Here is a 20346-nt window from a genome sequence, read left to right as displayed (position 1 = left end):
ATGCAGGCACAGACAGACATACCCACACACACACACCAGAATAATTACAGACGAGTGGAGTGAGCCCTCTGAGACTAGACCCAGGGCTTCTTCTGTGACAGGCTGACAGCCAGGCGCGTGCTGAAGCGAGAAAGTGAAATGTAGTGCAAGTGAGTGGGTATCAGTATGCCATGCTAAAAAAAACACAGACTCAAATATCTATACTGAATTATTTTGACACATTCAACGTTGCCATTCATCTGAACTGTAAAAGTTGAACTGTTTAAGTTGTAAAAAATAGCACTCCATATTTTGGTTTATATTTACTGTACAACCGTAGTAGGAACAGTACTACGCTAGCAGTAAGGATTATGCATCAAGCGTTACAAATCAGACTGGAACAAACCACAGTTTGTGTTCAAAGGTGAAGTGTCACATCCTCTATTTGCATCCCTTACAGTTACAGAAGCATTGTTTGTTTACAAATCACAACCTATGTTAGCATCATCCAATATGTCAGGCAACTGAGTCAAAACTGGGAACTACTGAATCATTTGTGATGATGTTGACAAACGTATCATGCGAGGCGAAGGTATATTGTGGTATGAAATATTCCTTCCTTCAACAAATGTTGAAGGACACACACACACACACACACACACACACACACACACACACACACACACACACACACACACACACACACACACACACACACACACACACACACACACACACACACACACACACACACACACACCTCGAGTGGCCCCCTGGAACAATAAATACCTTTAGAGCTAGTGAACGTTTTGAGGCCCGGACATGTTCAGACGAAGTTAGGCTGCAGAGAAAACATTTCACTTTCTGCAAAATCTCAAAGTCGAAAAACTCTACAGCCGGACTTACACAGATACCCCTTCAACGCAACCCAAGAAGGAGCACAGCCTAAACAAATACAATCTCAAGCACTGCTCCCGCCCCACAGGGTCACCGTGGCCAAAGATACTGTGTTCCATCAAAACCGTTGAGGAAAACACAGAATAAATATCAAACAAGAACAAGAACTAGACGGAGACAGAGTCAGATCAAGGGACAGAGACTGAAGCCATAGCAGGGACAGAGAGACAGAGACAGAGCCATAGCAGGGACAGGGACAGAGAGACAGAGACAGAGCCATAGCAGGGACAGAGAGACAGAGACAGAGCCATAGAAAGAGACAGAGAAAGAGAGACAGAGAGAAAGAGAGAGACAGAGACAGAGAGATAGGGATGTCACAAGCTTACCCACTGTACTGGCTTACACAGTTTCCCATTTCTGAACGGCCTTTGTAATAAATTTGACGCAGGGTTAAGGGGAGTGGGCTCACATCCTCTCGGTAAGAGAGCAGGAACTCTCTCTTCTGTCTTGGTTTGATGGAAAAATAAATTGATACGTGGAAAACCTGGAGACCTCCTTTCTCTCTGGGCACTCTGCTTCCCCTTCTCTCTGTCCTACCTGACTCACCTGCGTTCTCACCTGTCTGAGCTCTGTCTGAATGTGTGTGCGCTCGTGTGTGTGAGAGCACGCCCAATGTTAGCCAATACCAGAGTTATGGCCACAGTGAACAGAAATACAGAAAGGCAGGGTACTTCTTGGATCATCCAATCGAAACATTCTATTGATGAGTGAGGGACAGAATGTAAGCAGGCCTATGAATATACAGAATATAATATGTAGATATGTCTTTTTTTTTTATCCGAGCATTACAGTTTGTAAAAAATGAAGGGGGATGCAAGGGCTTTTTCAGAATAACTGAAATTCCTCAAAGTTAATGAATGAACAGGGAAAGCCTGAAATTAAATTGGATTGACCGTTGATTTCTCCATTTGTGGGGATAGCCGTGTGTCTGTTACAGTATTGCTCAAACTGTGTGCACGATTTCACACCGCAGCTTGTGAAAGGCGAGGTAATAAACACACAAACGATAACGGCTGGGCAACTAGACGTCAACACAGGAAGCGTGTTGATCACGTGACAAATACGAATCTCAGCTCAACTTTTACACAACAGCCGGTGTTGCTTATCAGCATAACAATTATTATGCATTCTCTACTGGTTGTATGTGATTTGTGTAAACCGCTTCCCCTGTTAAACCTATGAACCTGCATTCATTGACTGAAACTACCTTTGTTTTCTTCCTTCCTATTTCTTTCAGTTGGACGGGTAAGCTGAGAAACGAATTGACTTGTTTGTTTAACCACTGTGCACCGTACCCACTCACTGTGTCGTCTGTAATGGGCTAACCGACCTGTGGTGAACCCATATCCTAAAGGTACAATCATCAAAACAACTCCTTCTCCTACAGCCTATATTACTTGATTCATATGGGTGGAAAAAATTGATAATTTCTTTCTTTCATTTTTTAACTCTGGGGGTTGTTACATAATAGACAGAATGGGGACAAGCCTTTGGCAGTCTAAATTCAAATGCTGAGGTTGATGAGATTGTGAGAGGAGAGAAGAAGTATCAAACTCTGAATACTGGTGCTTTAAGATAGCCTGTGGGTCTAGAAGACATATCCAACCTCACATGCTGCAATCTCGATCGCTATTATTAGTAAGCGAGATTATACTGGCAGAGCGATCCAGTCGGAGGAGTTGTAACTAGCAGAGGAATGTTCATAATGTTTGGCTGCCATTACAGTCTGGGCAAAGAAAAAAGATTTTCCGTGAGTCACACTGAAGGCAATATACATAGACAAGAAGTAAAGACAAAGTAAAGACAAAGTAAAGAAAGAAAGAAAGAAAGAAAGAAAGAAAGAAAGAAAGAAAGAAAGAAAGAAAGAAAGAAAGAAAGAAAGAAAGAAAGAAAGAAAGAAAGAAGAAAGAAAGAAGAAAGAAAGAAAGAAAGAAGAAAGAAAGAAAGAAAGAAAGAAAGAAAGAGAGAGAGAGAGAAAAACAGGACAGGAATGGCAAGGCAACATTTTAGAAGAAAGTTGTCAGGAAAGTGGGACTATGGATAAAATATACAGAACAAAGTGCGATGGTGGACTCGAAAGTGTATCAAGGAAATAAATGTCAGCCATGAAAGAATGATATAATAACAGACCCTGTGAATAGCAGATACAAAAGAACAGCAAGAAATAACTCAATATAACAAAAGAGATTCATGCAGAATGCAGCGAAAAGGATCTCAATATTTAGACATTCCTTTGCTCGCTGTAACACTGATAAGATGTGAAACATCAGGAAACATATAACAATGGAACAGATTCATCAAGTGTATGAAGAGAACGAAAACATCTACAACTAAAATAAATGTAACCGTGTAAAACCCACAAATTGTTTCTGTATTTTCCATGCCGAAACAAATTACTGTTAAGAACTGATATGGACAGATACTGGGAGCATCTTGGTAAATTTATGACGACGACGTGTGAATAAAACTCTTTCATCTGAGGCCCATCAACAGCTAGACTTACCATAGAAACAGGTTTCTGCTGCTGGTATGATCAAAAAGCTTTAGTTTGACAGTTCCGAAGAATATTTGGCCACAGTAGTTCTTACTTTTAACCCCACTTAATAGAGAAACCTTTCAGAATGGATTTATTACCCAGAGGCAGTATCCAGGATACTCATCAAATGATTTAAGGACAGAGATCTCAATATCTGACCAAAAGACAAACAAAAAAAATTCGAATAAACTGCATGTCGCGGTCATGTCTGTTATTTCTATTAAGGGGAAAGATCATTTCAGATTTTTCATGTTTCTGTCGGCTTCTGTCGGCCAAAATAACTCATCACCTCAACATTATTTCTCATTAGAAATTACGTCATAGTCCTACCATGAACCATTTATCATGCACGTAATATCTATGGGAACGTATTGTACATGGATTAGGGGATTCGATGCATATGTTTTTTAAATCTATGATTCCTCAATAAGCAATGAATAAATCATCCATCTCGGCGATTTTGGCGACGTCGGAAGTCGGAACACCAGAGCGATGATCCTGAACTCTCGCTGGGTCAGACTGGCTGATCCCAGTGGGTTGCTCCCCCACTCTGCCTGACCTGGCTCAGGGCGGGGGGGGGGGGGGGGGCTGGATCCTAGCAGGAGACCCATGGAGAGCGGGAAACCATGCCGTTCTGCTAATGGACGCCCATTAAGGATAAAATGCAGGGGAGGGAGGGGGAATATTAATAGACGGTGCAATGGGGAATACGTGTTGTGCATCATCGTGCGTTCAGTCAGGGACAAGAGGGAGGCCGTTGTCTGTGGTAGCGCCGTCTAGAGTACGGGTCCGAAGCTCTTTTAGGTTTCTTATGACTCGATTACGATTCAGACGTATTACGTACTCGGTACCGGCCCCTGGAACCGGCTCTCTAGAACCGGTCCCTGGAACAGGTTCACTAGAACCATCTCCCTTAGCCTATGAGAGCAGTCGCTTCTGTTGATTGTTTTAAGAAGTATTTAAAAACTAAACGGCCTAAAAGGCTTTGACTCTGTAATTATGGTGGCTGGTCCCTTGTCTCTTCAAATAACTGTCTCTCTTCCTTTTCATCTTCATACATTTCGTTTTTTTCCCTCTTATTTATTTTCTACCGTTTTTTTATGGCTTGTTTTATTCTGATGTCACTTAAACACGTTGTCAGTCTCTCTGAAAAGTTGCTATGAATAATGATCAAAAATGATATTGTAATACCATATCATCAGACCAGCAGGTCAGAGTGAAATTGGCATTAGTGGGGCAAGTGGTCCCCTGGACTGTGTACTGATTCCCCCCACTAATATGATCTGATCAGAAAAGGGTCATTCAGGAACCATTTTAGAGAACATGATAATCCCCTGTCTTCAGCTGTGAGACATTCACACAACTGCGGCATGCTGTCGGCTGTCTCCTTCGGCTGCTCATGGATGCAAGGTTAATGTCTTCAGGATGGCTGTAGCAACTCCTCGGTGGGGTTCATCATGGAGTAAGACACATGATTGTGTGCAAGCCATTCCAGCTATCCACACAATCCTTCCCCGATGGACCATATATCCTTGACTCACATTTGTTATTATTATGAAAGTTTCTGAATAATGGAGATCAAAAAAATACCATTACCCATTATTCAAATTTAATTATTTGTGATTTGTTTTCCCAGGCTGATAATCACATCCTTCTGAGTTATCTGATGGATTTTATAATTTGAAGGTTTGACTGCGATGTATTCCGTTGGAGCGCTTCGCTGAATAATGGATACTAATGAATATTGGATAATTATAAATGATTAGCTATCGTACACTGTAAAAGCCTCATTAACACACAATCACCTCGTTTAGGTATTTATGTTGAATTACACATCAGAGATGTAGCCAGACACACGACGGAGATGCAGCGCACCGCACACACACACACACACACACACACACACACCACACACACACACACACACACACACACACACACACACACACACACACACACACACACACACACACACACACACACACACACACACCTATCATTTGGGAAACAACAGCTTTCCCTTACTGAACATCCGTTTTCTCGAGCGAGAGACCAAACCGGTAGCGACAGAAACGGGAAGGGTGACAAAAAAGCGTTGACTTTACCTGATGACCTCGCTCGATGATGTCCGCCCCCACGCTGTGCGGCGACGGCGTTCCCCTCGGAACAGTCAGCCGGGGGTCCCTACTCCCTTCCGGGGATGGTCGGACGCCGCGACCTCCCCGCCTTGATCGTCCGAGCGCTCCTCCCCTTATCGTCTCCGTCAGTGCGCGGCGCCCGTCCGCTTGTAGGTGAAGTGATGGTGGGCTTCTGGCTGGGGTAGTCGGGCTTGGCCTCGGCGAACAGTTATGCGCTGTTGGGCGGCGGCGGCAGCACGTGGATGACGGTGCCGTCGAGCCCCACCAGGGTTTCCCTTCTCCTTCTCCTTCTCCGCCTTCTCCTTCTGCTCGTCGTCCTGAACCCGCGGCGGAAGAAGCTCTTGAACGAGATCCAGCGTTTGGGTTTCGTGCTCTCTCGGCCGCCGCCCGCCTGCCGCCGCCGCCGTCGCCCGCGCCGCCGCCGCTCTCCCCGGCGCGGCCGCGTGGGGGAACCCACGCCGGCGACTTGTTGCTCCAGTTGCCGAAGTTGTTCTGGAGGATTTCGGTGGCGTGGTACGGGGAGGAGGTGGAGCGGGGGGGGGGAACGGGGCGCGGGCTCCGCCTTGGCGGGGACTGGACAGGGGAGAGCCGCCGAGGCGCTGTGGGACTTGGGCAGCAGCCTCGACGGCGTCTCCTGGTGGGTTTGGAGAGCGCGCCGTAGGGGGAGGAACAGGGACTTGGGCCGGACGAGGCTCTCCGTGGCGTCAGGGGGGCACGGCGTAGATCTCCTCGAGCCGAACGTATCGGACTTCTCCGAGGGAGACTCCGGAGGGGAGTGCGGGGGTTGGATGGACGCCACGATCTGGGAGAGCACGGCGCTGGCCTCCTCGCGGTGGCCCGCCCCCGCCCCGAAGGACACGGACAGGTCCGTGGCGACAGAGGACCCACCGCTCCTCTGGCCGGACGGCGCCACTGCAGTGGCAGCAGGGCTGCGCTTGGGTAGGCTCACGGTATAGGTGGAGAGGACTGGCCGCGTTGGCCTGACTAGTGGGAGAGGGAGCGGCGCTTATGTGCTGCTCATACAAGCTTGCACCCGCAGTGTTGGGATCTGTAGTGGTTCTCGGCTGAACGTTCATCATCTTGGACAGGGCTTCGGGCCGAGCTCTCAGCTCCTCGGCAGCGGTCTTTCAGAGGTTGCCTTGCCGGAGAGGGTTTTATCACGTGGAGCTGGAATGGACGCTCTCAGAGGAGCCGATCTCCTCGTAGGTGGTGGCTGGTCACTGCTGCCCGTCACTCTGCCGACGGCCCCTTGGGCGGCGGCCGCTCCCCGCTGAGTCCCAGGAAGCTCCTGTACACCTCCAGGTTGTCGTAGGCGTACGCGCACGGGTTGATGACGATGGGCACCTTGACGGCGTATTGAACTGCGCGCCTAGGCGGCTCGTCGCGAATGATAATGGGAAACGGCGGCCATCACGGCGTTGTTAAAGCTATTGAACTTGATTCGACAAGTTGGAGATTTCACCGGTATGGTGCGGGAGGAGGACAGCCCGGAGATGGGAGACGTGGGGGCCCGACTTGTGGCTGCAGTGTCGCGGGGGGACCGCCGGACCGTTGTGCGCACCCTGAACCGTGATCTATCTTGGCGATTTTTCTGGCGCGGGCTCTGTGATGGACGTCCACACCTCTTGGTACCGAATGCTCCCGCTGGCTTTCGGCGGGCGTTCGCCGGCAACAGCGCCGTTGGGCGTCATCGGGGACGCCGGGGAAGAAGGGGACCCCGGGAAGGACGGACGGAGAAGGCCTGACGCAGAGGGCCGGGGACGCGTTTGGGCTCAGGGGCTTTTTTCGTTTTCGACGTGGGGTCAGGGATCGGCTCTTCTTTGGTCGTCATGGATGCAGAAAGAAACGTCTACGACAGTGTAGGGCTTGCAAACGAGAGACTTCTCCAGGTTGACACACCCGGTACGGGTACCCTGTGACCACCTGCTCCTCCGTGGGGCTGACGCTGATGGTGACGGGTTGACCCGGTAGAGCCTGAGGGCATCGGAGCGCCTTCCCTTGCCGCTCTGCTCTCAGCCGGATGGCGAGCCGGCCGTTGTGCGTCTCGGCCGTCCTAAACGGACTCTGCGGCGCCGACCTGGGGGTCGGGCGGCGCCTTAGTCTCAAAAGTGCAGGGCTTGTGGGGAGCGTGTGGAGGCGCGAGGGAGAGTTTATGCCGTTGGGTGCCCGGCAGGGGGGGCGCGCTGCTACCGCTGCTCGAGGCCGGCGGGAATCCCCGAGGAGGGACGAGGAGGACTCGGGCGAGGTGGGGGGATTCCGAGTTGGAGGACGACAGCCGGACGCCCGCACGTCGCTCTGTCCGTAGGCCATGGGAGCTCCGTTGGAGTCCAGAGAGGGGTAGCCGTTGAGGATCTCGTCGTAGCTGTCGTCGTAGTCCCCGGCGCATAGCTTTGCAGCGAGCGGTCGCAGCGGCACGTTGTTCCACTTCGTCCCGGCGGCGAAAGTGCACCGGCGACAACGTGGCCGGCGGAATATCGAGAAGCGCGGCTGGCCCCGCATGCGGATCGCCATGGCCAGCATCTCCTCGTCACTCTCGTCCCAGCTGTCCTGCTCGTCATCGTCGTCGTCGTCGTCTTCCTCGTGCTCCTCTTCGCTCTCCTCCTCTTCCTCTTCCTCGTCGTCTTCCTCGTCCCCGCTGGAAAACTCCGGGTAGCAGTAGCGTCCACCCTCGGCACTGATGATCTCAGCGCTGTTGTTGAGGGAGACCCCTTTTCTGGCCAGACACTCCGCTTCCAACGCTTTGACCCATGGCCAGGCAGCTCGCGGCCCTGAAGACCCCCTTTCAAGGGACCGCCGGTCTGACGTGTTGATGCGTCCGAAGAAGAGGTCCCTGGAGCGGACAGGGGACAGAGGCTGGGCCCGGCCCCAGGCCGACGATCTCTTTCTTTGAGAACGTCAGTCAGTCCGCTGTTTGTTGTTGTTCCGAACGGGGCCAGGGGGCCTGATGCGGTCACAGTAACCCTCGATCTCCTCCCTCCTCCTCTCCTCTATCCTCTCCCTCGTTGTTGTTGTTGGGCCCGGCAGGCCTCTTGCGATTCAGCCCGTTGCGGTTCCAGACCGTGAAGGCGGAGGTCTTGCCCTGCTCCCCAGCACTGGGTGGACGGTGCGGCTGCTGCTGCTGCTGCTGCTGCTGCTGGAGGTTGCCTTCCGGATCCAGATCCGTGGAGGCGCATGGCAGCATCATGGTGGGCTTGACTGCGATGGTGGGCTTCTTGGCCACCGGCGGCCGGAAGTGGCCCGAGCGAGCAGCCACTCCGCCGGGCCTCTGGGGGGCGTTGGGGAGGTCCGGGTTGGGCCTGGCCCCAACAGAAGGCTGGTTCTGCTGCTGCTGTGGAGGGGAAAGCCTGTGCTCCGACTGGGCCTTCCTCACGCTGTTTTGAGGCTGGAGATGGTGCAGGCTCTTAGGCTTGAAGCAGTTCTTGCACTCGCCCGGCTTCCACACGTGCTCAGTGAAGGAGCTGCAGGCTGACATGGCTGCAGAGGCGGTGAGGTGGGGGGGGCGGAGTCAGTGGACAGGAAATCCCTCCATGGAGCCACAGGTCACCGGAATGGACTCTGAACCAGCGACCCTGGACTGTGCTCTACGGCCCCGGTCCTCTCACGCACGGATCACTGGACCTGAAACAACACGACAAACAGAAAAATACATGTATTTAGTGAGGATAAACAATCGATTTAATTATTAATCTGTATATTTATTCATGTACGCAAAATTCATGAAACACACACAAATGCACTCATACTGGATATAAAAAGCGCATACAAAGATTATAGAGGGAGAGAAAAATGTGTAAACAAGAGAAGGGAAATGCATCTTCATTTCCATTAGGTGGCAGTATTTCTCTATTTTGCAGCTGGTCTGCTTGCAGTGAGGGTCAACTAACATGTTATTCATAGAAGTTGTGCTTTTCCAATTATTTTCAATATTCTTTTGTATTTTATTGATGTTAGTGGTGGGCCTCAGGTTAGAATGGAATATGTTGCATTGAATTGTGAAATTTTTATTTGCTAATTTCTGTTCCATATCTGTTCCATATCCCAGTTGATGAGAACTCAAACAAAGACAGTCTCTGAAGCCAGACAATTTGAAAAATATAGCAAAGTCATCAAGATGAAAGATGAATCGACAGTTTCATAAACAAATCAAAGAGACGTGTGAATGAGTTAAGTCCCAAGTGTTTGATCAAGAGCACACACCAGCTAACACAAAAGAAAGGCACTCAAAGCTAAAGTGAACCCAAGATGAACACCCACCATTTCACCCTCCATGACTGAACAAATACCTAACTACCAGACTGCATAATTACTTAAAAATAAACATAACCTAGAAAAGTATAAAGAGTGTGGGATGACTGAAACTATTTTCTAGAATTTCCATTGCACTCGTCTGGAATATATATCCCGTTTTGTTCCAGAACGTTCAGGTACATTGGCTGCTGGATACTTTTTGGGGGGAAAACGATTTCCATCCGGTAATAGACACGCTGCAGATGACAGTTGGGCCATGACTCAGCAGGAACACTGTTGGGCTGATGCGTGTTTGTGTCTATCCATCCACCGCTAGGGACACGCCAGGGCTGAGATCCTGGGCGGTCAACGCCCGGCGTCCTTCTGCCCAGAACACAATGAAAGCGGGAACTCCCTGCAGCCGAGAAAACCTAGGGATGGGGGGGGGGACGATTTATCCTGTTGCACCCCCTGACCGGCCACATCCTGACAGGAAAGCAATGGCCAAAGCCCTTCGGATGAGTGATGTGATGAGCGAGTGTTGACGTCGAATGCGTGATGTCATACGTGGGTTTGTGATGGATGGTGGGGTTTTCTTCATAACAGCACCACACCTTTTTGAGAAGGGTGGGGTTATAGCAGAGAGGACCGGACAATGATAGCCTTATAGCAAAGAGACACCGGCCAATCAGAGCACAGGGAAACGGCTAAGTGGCTATTGCTCCAACCAAGTAGACTCACTTTATGATGACAGATTATCAACATTACCATTGATTATCGCCCTCTAGCACTCACACAACCCTTGTGATGAAAATGTTTGAAACAAAAAAAAGGGAGGTCCAATAGCCATGAATCAGGGCAGATATCACCCAAAAGGTCTACCATCAAAAGGCTTATAATTAAAATAATGGACCCCTCATAACGACCTGGACGTCAACCTGCTCTGGATTGCTCACCACAACCGAGGAGTTTTTGAGGTGCTGAAGAAGACACGTGGCCGCATCGTCTTCCAACCCGCTCAACAAGTCACTGGTTTCTGCTGGAGCAGTCGTCCACCTCCTCCAACAGCTGGAGAAGGACTAGGGTCATAAACATGCAGTGTTTTCCCCTCAGTCGCCACAACAACCACCCTAAACTATCTCCCAATTCCAGGTTTCTGTGCTCCAAGTGAAGTCTTAAGGACAGACCAGGGTCTAGATTTAAGACTCTGTTTTTGTACGAGATCACAAAACAACATGTCGTAAGAAGGCTTTCTTCCAGAAGGTCGAAATGAAAATCAAAATGGTATGCAGTGGTGGAGAACAGCAACGTGCTTGTTGTGACAATTCAAGAAAGCACAAGACACTCATTTGAACACATCCAATGCATTATGCAAATGTTAGTTTGTGCTGCGCTCCACAAAAACACAATTCTCTGTTAGTGGCGCATCTTTGGCAGGAACACAAAGACAACGTGCTCGTTCAGATTTGTGAATTTTAGCCAGGATGGGAAGGTAATGGTATCATCCATTTTGAATAGAATAACTTTACTTGAACATGGAACACTTTTTGCTTTAACTTCATGGTCAAGATACTTGAGAAACTAGAAGAAAAGTATATAAAAAAATAGCACAAGTATATTTTTTATACACATGAAATAAACTAACTCAATTACAAGTGCATTACTCCTCCAACAGATAGCTAGAGGTATTGTTTCTCTGTAAACAAATTTCATTGACGCATTGGATTGGATATTGGCATTGGATAATACCAATATAATCTTTGGAAAGAGGCAGGATTCATTTGAATCTTCTAGCCAAGGGCACAGCAGTGTGGAAGGTTGCTACGGGAAAAGGCTTTGTAACATCTAATCCAAGAAAATAATGACTCAATATCATTTTCATCATTCATGTAGTCTGTTAAACGCTGCCCTGGAGGCACAGCACAAAGGAAAAACATAGTGAATCACAACTATGTAATCACCTGCATAGACGCTTATCAAATCCGAGTCAAGTGGCAATTCTATTGTGATTCATGATTTCGATTCATGACTTCAAGCAGACCCCCCCCCTTCAGTTAAATATAAGTACCTGCTCACTGGGCGTTTGATGTCACCGATGTTATCTAACAGACTTGCATGTTGGAAAAGACATCTTTATGGTAATTTCATTATTGTAATAGATATAAATACATAAACTGTGTGCTAATCCTTGTACATCCCTAATTACAATTGTAAACAAGATAGCAAAGAATGAAATGATTTACGCATTCAAAATATCTTATATCTTACACCTAATATTTATGATGGTTCCATAATGCACTTTCCATTATTCCAATGATTGTTATTTTCCAAACAATCAGTGACCATGCCACTGTCAGGTGATTACCAATAACAAATCCATATTTATATGGATCATATCCCTTTGCTTTGTAAAACCCTTTGCTTTCGGGAATGTTCAGGGACTTTTTAAATTCTGGAATCTGGATTGGTACAAGGCTTCACAGTGGGAAAACAGCATCACTTATAAATATAACTTATGAAAGCACAAAGGCAAACCAGGCCGTCTCCATTCTAGTCGCACAGCGGGTCGGTAAAAACACTGAGTAGGAGTATATTAGTAATGTGCAGAGTCCCAGCCTTCTGCACGGCCATGTGAGGCCATGTCCACACAGTTCACACTATGTTGTCACGACAATTATCTGGGGATTTTAATACCGTTCTTCTTGTGCATATGTGCTTCTGAAGTTCTGAAAGGACAATGAATGCTGGACACCTTTGGGGTGTGTGTGTGGTGTGTGTGTGTGTGTGTGTGTGTGTGTGTGTGTGTGTGTGTGTGTGTGTGTGTGTGTGTGTGTGTGTGTGTGTGTGTGTGTGTGTGTGTGTGTGTGTGTGTGTGTGTGTGTGTGTGCGCGTGCATGGCTGTATTCCTGTCTGTGCACCCGGGCGTGCGTGTGTGCGTATGGCTGTATTCGTACGCGTGTGTGTGTAAATGTTGTGAGGTGGCCCACATGCACTTGTGCGGCATTCCTCCTTCAATGACAATAAACCCCACAACAGTCCCACCACTGACGCACACAAATCATCCCAGAAACCAACAAAGCCCTTTTATTTATTTATTTTTTGTCACCAATGAACCGGATCGTTCTAGAACGTTCCGAGAGTTCCAGATGTGGCGTGATTCCATTTTTCAACCCGGCCCCTTCGACTCCTCCAACTGTGTGAGTGAGAGGAGTGAATAACATCACACACCACCACAATGCCACCGTGAATAGCACGAATGAAACAATAATCCAAGAAACGTGTTTTCATCCAAGCAAAAAAAATCCTTAGACAAAGGCCTGGTGCACCGGAATGTTCTAAAACAGCCTTAGCAACTCCCACACTGTGTGAGAGAGGTCACAGGGGTAGAGTACCTGTGTACCTGGTACCTGTCAGGTAAGAGATAGACTTTCACACAGGAGGGGTGGGGGGGGGGGGGGGGGATGGGGTGAAGAGGCAGGTGACGACATGCCCTTGTGCCAGGGAGGGTTTGAACGCCACACCTGCTGTACAGCAGCCAGCACGTCGCCCCAGAGACCGCGGAGGACAGGTCACTGGCTCAGGAAAACGGGCATCCTGTATCGGATATTCATCTGTTACTGCTATTCCTGTCTTCCGCTGGAAGATTGATGGATATTTTTCCCATTATTGAACTATTCGCTGGCATGGTTTCGTTCTCCTCTGACTTTATTAAGGATCAATATAACTTTGTAGGCATGATGATTAATGACTAAATACTTCTTCAATGATATTGAGAATAGCTGCAGCACACTGTCATTATTACTTTATAGCTCCACACACCATTTCAATTACGACAATATAAATGGTAATGTTCCTCCTATGAAAGTGCTCTCTGAGAGCATGAAATAGCATGTGGAGTCAGTCATAAGCAGCAGACGAGCATGTCAGCTTGTGTTCATCAACCAGTACGTTTCAGCTAGCCTGGAACCACATGTGCCCCGCGCACACGCACACACGCACACACACACACACACACACACACACAGACAGACAGACAGACAGACAGACAGACAGACAGACACAGACAGACAGACAGACAGACAGACAGACAGACAGACAGACACACAGACACACAGACACACAGACACACAGACACACAGACACACACACCTCGTGTTCATTAAATTGATCTTGAAACAGGGAGAGCAGAGTATCAAAATGTCTGTTGGGAGATTTGTGGTTCTGTCTGTCCGTCTTGATAGGTTGCCGTAGATTAGAAAAACTCGACCCCCTTTACAGCAAGGGGATATTTAACGATACTCTTGTGAACAACCAGAGCTAAACCCTGAAACTAGTTTTTCCACATTTTTGATGATCACATCTAAAAGACACTGGGGGCAGGGTTTGGCTCACACATCAGGCTTATCAGATATCTAATGATGCTGGTGCAGAGTTACCCAGGCTAACAGGTGGCCCATCACAAAGTGATTCATGGGCAGCTGAACGAGCCTCCAAAAACAACCCAAAACTAATCTGCACATTCATGGCACGCCAGTTCATCATCTCCTATCATCTGGGAGCAGATCCACAATCTCATATACATACACATATATATATATATACACATTAAATACATTTGATTCATGCAAGTATAACGATTATTTGATCCCACAATATTTTGCTAAATTGACAAAAAAAAAAGAAAGGTCAATGTAATCTCGTCAATGTAATCTGGTCCAAATGTAGGCCCTTTGCTTTATCCGCATTATGTTAGTCATAGTATTCAACTATGTTTGGTTTGACAGCGTTCAATGAAGAATCAATGAGGTCCTGTGAAACCCGAACCAACGTTAAACCTATACATAAACCACACTTGATACAAATCGCACAAAGCAAAATGTATATCACACCGACATCACACTTTTTACACAGTTTAAATATTTGTCGAATCGCAATATATGTGGTGCGGCACTCACGATCGCTGTAGTATCGTTTAGTGAGGTCCCTGCCGATTCCAGCAACTACAATCTGATACTACACAATAACAACACTTCACATCACATGCCAGGTATTCATTTCTTGAAAAATATAGATCTATTGAGCTCCGTTTACTGAACATTATACAGATCTGGGGAGCTCAGTTTACTGAACATTATACAGATCTGGGGAGCTCAGTTTACTAAACATTATACAGATCTGGGGAGCTCAGTTTACTGAACATTATACAGATCTGGGGAGCTCCATTTACTGTACATTATAGAGACCTGGTTAGCTCAGTTTACTGTACATTATAGGAACCTGGTGAGCTCCATTATCTGTGCATTGAATAATTACACAGATCTGGTAAACTCCCATAGGCTGGACGCCATTACATTTGGCTCGAAGCCGAGAGAAGGACAGAATAATTGAGGTGGATATAATGGAGACGAAAATGGGAAAAACAGAGTCCATGAACGATATTGGATTAAAATAAAAGGGACTGGACTGGACAGCTTTCCGTATTTGACAATGACAAGTCATCTGTAGCTGTTGTTACCACAAAACCAGGCATTATACTTCTAGAGCTGTATAGCTGTATAATGGACCACATGGACCATTATGGACGTTCTTAAAGCAAACCCGGTCACCAGCTTGGGAATCAACCCGTTCTCTGTAGTGCAGTGAAGGGTAAGGCTTTGCTACGGGTCCTGTACTTCTGCCTCCATGTCTGAGTGCCATAATGTTGTGACATCCCTCAAAGTGAGAGAGAAAATCGAAAGAACGCGTGGAAACTGAAAAGGGAAAAGGTGGTTTCTGTTTCGAAAAGCTGTCGCTCTCTGGGAAAACGCTTTTCCCCCGCAACAGTAAAACAACCTGCCAAGCTCACGTTCAAGGTCTGCTCGTACGGGAATGTTTCCATAACATACCCAAAGCACACTATAAATTATAGACAACACTGAGAAGAATTGGTTCAGATAAAACACCTGTCCACAAACGTCAGCCGCACCATTGTTGTTAATGGAGTCGCTCTGAGCCCATGTCCCCCACAAGACATGCTGTTTGGTTTGCGAATTGTTTCGGATGTTGCCGATGTTCACAGGTTATTAATCTTCGGGTGCGAGGCCAGCAGGATTACATTTAAAGCCATTAAATGGCCAATACGTTAAAGGGAAACAGATCCATTCACCTCTGAAATGACAAACGTAGGAGAGACTATGTATGTACTATGCACTAAGGCAACAGTGGGGAAAAAACAATAACCGATTCAAACTCCTCAAGTACCCGTGACTACAAAGTAGCCTTATCCTTCTTTACCATTAGAAGAACATTTTATGTCCATAAAGGTTCAACACAGCGTTACGCAATAGAGAGGGACAGCATGCTATGGTTTCATAGTGGATCCATACTACCTCCATTACTCTAAGTATGATGGCCTTTCACTGAACTGAAACATTGATTTGACAATAATGGAGTTCAGCCAATGGCCATGCCTCCAACCAAAGGGGATTTGGATCCCTAGAATAGGTAAAATATGCAACATATTATAATAACATTTATCGGTGACACGGATCGATTCTACCTAACGAGGCATAAATAAACATGTGTCCCACCCGCCAGAGAAAGAGAGAGTCCATTTAGTGACTGTGAGCCACTGCTAGCCTCATCAATGAAACCACTGATGCATCCTAATGCTAAATACCAAACATTGATCACCAACCACAGAAGAATGCGACTGCAATTTCTGCAAGTCATTGGAGAGGTCCACGGCCAGCCAGCCAAAATAGAAGCGGACAGAAAGGGCATTCATCACAGCCAGCATACTTATCCAGGCCATTTCACATCGCCCACATGATTAGGATGCACGGAGGGCTTGCCAATGGGTCATCAATATGGATGATATACAAGAGGCCGGCAGAGTGCAATGGACTGTATCAGCTGTGATGTGACACACGCTTCTAAGTGGCTGGGCGTGTGCGTGTGCGTGTGCGTGTGTGTGAGCTGCTAGATTATGGGAAACTCATAATCACGATTATTATGGTCAATATTGAAATTCCGATCATTCAAACGATTATATGACGGGTGTGTGTGTGTGTGTGTGTGTGTGTGTGTGTGTGTGTGTGTGTGTGTGTGTGTGTGTGTGTGTGTGTGTGTGTGTGCATGTGACTGTGTGTGTGTGTGACTGTGCGTGTGTGACTGTGTGTAGGTGTGTGTGTGTGTGTGTTTGTGCATTGGCATGTGTGTGACTCAGAATCTTGGATTAGAAGGATAAAGTGCGATAAGCATCACAATAAGCAACATGTGGACCAAGAGAGACCGCAGAGTAAACACGACCATGCAGAAGGGAGCGGGCACCCCCCCCCCCCACACACACACACACACACACACACACACACACCTAGGAAGCCAACTCCTCTAGGCCAGCTCTAGTTGTTTTAAGGTCTCTGGTCGGCGCTGAGCAAACTCAAAGTCGTCTATTAAGGCTTTTGTAGCGCTGGCGTTGACGAAGAGCGGCGATTAACCTGTCAGCTAAACAACCTCATTAATAGCGGGCCCCTCTTCCCGTGCTTTAAACTTTACCTACGAATAATGTATGGAGCCATAAAGGACAACCTCAACGCACTGCACTCTCCCCAACACTGAGTTTCAATCATCAACCTCCAGACCAATTAGGCTATGGCCAGAAGTTCAAGGAGTTCTTCAGTAGAGCTCTATCGTTTTTAAAGGCCAAAAGCATTCCAGAGGCCTCTCAGACACGGCAATTACTACGATTAGTCCAATAAAAACAACTACTCTGAAGCAAGTCCATTAATCGGACGGGCGCCGTTATACTTCTGATTTCTTTGCCTCTCCCTAGTCATTTGAAGTCGGTAACATTTCAAAGCAGAAGAAGCAACGGGTTCTGTCACAATAAAAGCGCCCTTTATTTGATGCATCTTTAAGCAGCTGTCTGAGTCTAAATCCGAGACAATTTAAACTCTTATTCTGCGATTCTCCCCCTTCCTTTGACTCCTTCCCCCTCATCCAACCCCATCAATCACTCAAACAGAACATTCTTTGGCGTCAGGCAAACAGTCCGCTTGCGTAACACTCGCCAGGCTCCACGACTGCATAAACTATCATCTTCTCCGGAGAAATGAAAAGATAATGGGTTAGGAAGTGGAAGTTTATCAGAGCGCAAAAAAAGACAACAGATGCGGAGGACGAGATAGGGACACGTTTTAGAGCGAGAGCAAGAGAGAGGTATGACGTATACGGAGAAGGAAAAAACATTACAGGGGTAGACATTTCCTAATAAATAACAGTAGCATAAATAACAGAAAGAAGGGACTCAGATAATTCACACAGCAGAGTTTCAGTTAGAGGGACCCGAATACGCTGTTGTTTCTTTCATCCATGTGATGTTACTCTAAGGCACAATTTCCATTCGACGCCGTAGCAGTGACAGTATAAAACAAACAAACATGACAAACAGAAAAAAAGAAAAGAAAAAAGGACAGCAAGTTCGCATTCCAGAGTGGCGGATTGCACAATCACTCTGGGAGGTGACACCGGGAAGGACCAATCAGGACTGGGAAGAAGGCCTGCAAAGATCCCGCCCCCGCTCCCACAACCACATACCCAGGAGACACACACATACACACAGCAGACATGTACACATAAACACAGACACGAGAACAATAACACACATGCGCGCACAAATACACACACTGCACACACCACTGGGAAAGTATGTGATGAAGCTTTTTTTTCTATTAAATGCAGAGACGTTGGCTTTTTTTCCTATGGGATGTTGTTTGATGTTTGTTATTATGGGCTATTTCTAGGCCCTCGCTCACAAAACGTGCATCTTTTAATGCCCCCACCTCAGGAAAATGTTCCGTCTTTAAAGTTAACCATGTCATCGATTCTCTGCAGTCTTCATTGGATATTATATTCCTTTCATCTCGCACGACTTGAACATGACATGCTTCATTCAAAACAGAGAAATGTTGCGTCTGGTCAGCTGGGGAATCCATACAGAAGATAGAAATGCAGAAATTAGGGACCCTGTTACGACTTACTACTACTAGATATCATCTGGGAGCCTAAATGCTATCTCCTCTTAGCTTTAAACGGCCACACTACAGGGAAGGAAACTCAGTATGAATCATCGCCCTACTAAAGAAATGTCTTTAAATCGAAGACGGTGAGGGAGACAATCAACATTACTGTGACTTTATGATGATCTTTGCATGAGGGCTCTCAAATTGCATTTTTAGGTTTCTACCATAAACCTGTCAGCATACACAAACCCCCCCCCCAATAAAAGCACTAATGCCATATTGGAAACAGATTCGGGCCACACAGAGCATTGACCGGCGGAGCCGCCGAACATTCAAACTAATTCAAACACCCCTGTGCTTCCAGAAGGATTGACCCCTGGTCTCCGACCAGGGAGGTAGCAGTAAGTGGCGGTGACAGATGACCCACATCGTTTCTAACTTGAGGAACAATTGAATTCATATAAATATCCATAAAGGTGACAATTATATACCATCTGTAAATCCACACTCAAGAACTTAAATTTGATCCAACCCGGTGAGGATTAACCCTGGCAACGTCAACGCCCACTGAGGCCACGTTTGTGAGGGTCTCTGAGTGAAAACAGACGGGGGGACCCTGGAACCTATCAGACCGGGGGGACCCTGAAACCTATCAGGCGGGGGGACCCTGAAACCTACCCTGAGGTTAACTGAGGTCCTTTTTTACACTCTTGCCACTTGAGTTTCTCCATCGAGGCTCTAGAGGAGTGTTGACCGTACAAGGTCTCCACGGGAGGGCTTCAATGACCTCATTGACGCCATGAGAGTGAGGTCAGAAGCATGGGGGGGGGGGGTTGGTCCAAATGTCTTGGTCAATAACTTTGAGGAAGGAACGAGTTGCCAGGAGCAATCCTGGAGACGAACGTAGAGAAAGATCTAGAATGTGTTAGATTTACTGTTTCACCACTTCTGCGGTTTGGCACCTGGAGGATGCGCGCGCACACACACACAGACACGCACACGCACACACACACACACACCCCCCCACCTCTGGCTAAAAGCATCTGCTCAATGACTCTAATAGTAAAATAATAAAAAAAGAAAAGAACATACTATTAGAATCAAAGTCATCGTCACACACTCACAAAACCACTTGTGAACGTGGAGTAGAGGACCATACAACGCAGCAGCCTTGTCTGCCCCCTACTACCAAACCAGTGCAGCTGAAATGATCTTGCAGTGTCCAAAAGACTGGGTAAAGAAATGGGAAAATCATATAACCAACCCGCTTCAAAGACACGAAAAGAAGAAGAATCGTCACACATCTAGGTAATGTTGCAGTATATAGGTTTGCATACACTAGAACTGGATAATAAACTCCTTACATAGACCTCTGTAAGCTTTACTGAGGAGCCCGTGGGCAAATATATAGGATAAGTAAGCTTCAAGACAGAACGAAAGCTCTTGGTGAAACATGGCCTAGTTTATTCTGGAGACCATCATCTACCACCAACTAATTCTATAGGGG

General features: G+C 47.1%; 1 pseudogene; it reads right to left on the bottom strand.

Annotated features, from left to right (window-relative positions):
* Positions 1–20346, bottom strand: part of LOC130389065 (inactive tyrosine-protein kinase PEAK1-like) — a 76936-nt pseudogene that overhangs the window by 14742 nt on the left and 41848 nt on the right.

Source organism: Gadus chalcogrammus, chromosome 9 (assembly GCF_026213295.1).
Source record: "Gadus chalcogrammus isolate NIFS_2021 chromosome 9, NIFS_Gcha_1.0, whole genome shotgun sequence".
Taxonomy (NCBI): Eukaryota; Metazoa; Chordata; class Actinopteri; order Gadiformes; family Gadidae; genus Gadus; species Gadus chalcogrammus.
This window is presented reverse-complemented; position numbering and strand designations above follow the sequence as displayed.